Raw genomic sequence first — 2,435 nt, forward strand, 5'->3', positions numbered from 1 at the left:
GTGTTTTAGTTTCAAAATAAAATAATTAAATTAGAATAAATAAGTATTTTGGCTAATAAATTTATTAAACAATAATTACTCTAAATTAATTCAACAACAAACCCTAAATCAATCCTAACTAAATCCAAGTTACTCTAAACTAATTTAAACCATAAACTGTATCTAAAATTAACCTAATTTAACAAAATTAATATATTAACCTATATGAAACCTTGATAAAAGTCTAAATACTCTATTCTAATTTAATTAACCTATATTAAACTAACATATTAACCTAATTTACTCTTGAATAAAAAAAATTAAAAAATTGTTCTTATAAAACATGAACTTTGTTCATCACTAACATGATTTTAATTTTTTCAATTTCACTGAAAATCTTATAGAAATTTTGATAGAATCTCCTCTAACATTAGAATTTTTTCACCTTTCAAGAGTTCCATCATACCAAATATCCATCAACCCTTCTCAATTAATTAATTTTGTCAATTATTATTAAGATAACATACAAATAGTTCAATCATTATTAATACAGTCAAGCATTTTTTTACTAACCTATCCTAACCACCCAAATCTACTAAAACAGAAAATCAAAATAATTAAACTGTACTAACTAATTAATTAACTTGATATAATAGAATTTAAAATAAATGAAGTTCAAACAAAATACCTTGAATGCAGAACAAGAGAAAACGGAGAGGATCGGAGGGGTTGAGGTACAGTGGTGGCAGAACCAGAAGTGACAGGGGCGTTGCAGCAGTGGCGGCAGGAACCCCACTAGGCGACAGCGGAAGCGTAAGAAGCGGCGGTGACGTTTGCAATAGCAACAATAGCAACAAGCAGGGGCGTTGCAGCAGCGACGACGTTTGCGGCAGTGGCGGCTGAGGAGGTTGACGAAGAGGAGAGAGGAGAAGGTTAGAGAGAGTGTGGGAGGGTGTGAGAGAGAGAGAGAGAGAGAGAGAGAGAGAGAGAGAATTTGAAATGAAGGGGAAGGGGTTTGCGGCTCCAATTTAGGGCACGATCGTCGTCGGATTTACTGGTGGATATTTCCGACGGTAACGCGATGCGGATTACCAAAACACAGTGTTCCATTAAACGTGTCTAATGTTAGATTTTTTCGATGGTAAAGTTTGGCACTTATTTGTCATGGTTTTTCGCCAAAAGTTACTAGAGGATTTACCGTCAGAAGCGACTATTCGCTGGTAATCATTTGACATGACGAATTCCTCATCAAACCCATCGCTACATCCGACTGTAATCGTCGCCGATAAATACAACGGTAAATCTGATGGTACTCATCGTTTTTCTTGTAGTGTTCGCCAGTAATACTTTGACTTGACAACTTTATTGTCTCAATCGCTGGTAAATTCGACGCTAAATCTGACGAAAAATCCGACAGTATTCAATATTTTTCTTGTAGTGTTCTTATCCACTGCCAACACCAATTCACGTTGGCTCCATGCATTCCGCATGTCCCAACCTTTCTTCTCCCAACTCCTTGACCAACTTTCCCCCTCCTTCTGCTCTTCACATCCCCAAATTGCCTCCAATTGCACTCAGGGCACCGCCATTTTTTATTGGACCGTGGCGCTTCCTACAGCGTTGTGGCACGTCGCTTTGGGAACTACCGAGCCAAGTCCTACTGCATTTTTTTTGTGGTTTCCGTGACTAGTAAAGTAGGGCATCTTTTCGAGCTACGCACCGATTTGAAGAGGGTTGTGGTGGGTTTCGGCATTCTGGAGTTGGATAATTTCGCGATTGAAAGTGAAATTTTGGGTGAAGATGGTTCAACATTGGTAGATTCCGAAGGTAGGTTCTTGGATGTGTTAGGAGAATTTGTGTTGGTGGCTAGTGGTGACGGTGGATGGATAGGTGGTGGTGATGGTGATGATAGTGAGAATAGTGAGGTTAGAAGTTGAAATTAAGTTAAGGTTAAAATCGAAAAAGAAAAAATTGACTGATAATGAACTGTCAAAAGATTAATAATAAAGATAAAATTAAAATTATTTCAAACGTTAAGGATAAAACTAAATCGTCATATTAAACGTTAAAAATAATTTTAAAAATATTAAAGACAAAAAAAAAAAAACTTCTACCTTTAACCAACTTTAACTGACTAGAAAATCTTGCTCATGAAATTGGAAATGCTTAAACACTTCAATATAAAAACTGAACTTTATGTCCAGAAGAAGTAGGAGTCTAGAAGCATTCTTTTGTTGCTAGATACTCTGTAGAAACCGATCCAGGCATTTTGCCCGGGAAGATGGAGAAATAGTTCCTTTCAGAAAAGAAGGTTCCAACTTCCAAGTTCTGCTCTCTATGATTGTATATTCATGTGTGTCTGTATATACGGCAGGGTAAGAGGAGAAATTTAGTGGTACATATGATTATTGTGATTATAATAAGTATGAAATTTTGAAAAATTAAAAAAATATAAT

This window comes from Arachis ipaensis, chromosome B06, assembly GCF_000816755.2.
Source record: "Arachis ipaensis cultivar K30076 chromosome B06, Araip1.1, whole genome shotgun sequence".
In the NCBI taxonomy this organism is placed as follows: Eukaryota; Viridiplantae; Streptophyta; class Magnoliopsida; order Fabales; family Fabaceae; genus Arachis; species Arachis ipaensis.